Source organism: Elephantulus edwardii, unplaced genomic scaffold (assembly GCF_000299155.1).
Source record: "Elephantulus edwardii isolate Elephantulus edwardi_28Jun2011 unplaced genomic scaffold, EleEdw1.0 scaffold00126, whole genome shotgun sequence".
Lineage (NCBI taxonomy): Eukaryota > Metazoa > Chordata > Mammalia > Macroscelidea > Macroscelididae > Elephantulus > Elephantulus edwardii.
Genome location: NW_006399876.1, coordinates 4,699,388 through 4,699,701, shown reverse-complemented (window position 1 = coordinate 4,699,701; position 314 = coordinate 4,699,388).

Below are 314 nucleotides of genomic sequence, written 5' to 3'. Positions count from 1 at the left end.
TGTGTGTATCACACAAATGGTGGCTAATATTGAGCAGAATGGGAATTCTAGAACACTTGATTGTGCTCGTGCAAAACCTATACCTAGACCAAGGAACTACTGTCCAAACAGCAAGGGACCACTACGTGGTTCAAAATAAAGGAATGTGTCCGCCCAGCTCAGAGCGAGCCGTCTTCGGCCCTTGGTCTTGGGGCGAGCCGTCTTCAGCCCTCGGGGCGAGCTCCTCAGCCCTGAGGTTGTGCCATCCGACCCCTGGGTAGAAAAAGCTGTGTGGGGTGTACAGAGAATTTTATCTAGGCTACTTTCCTCCACCC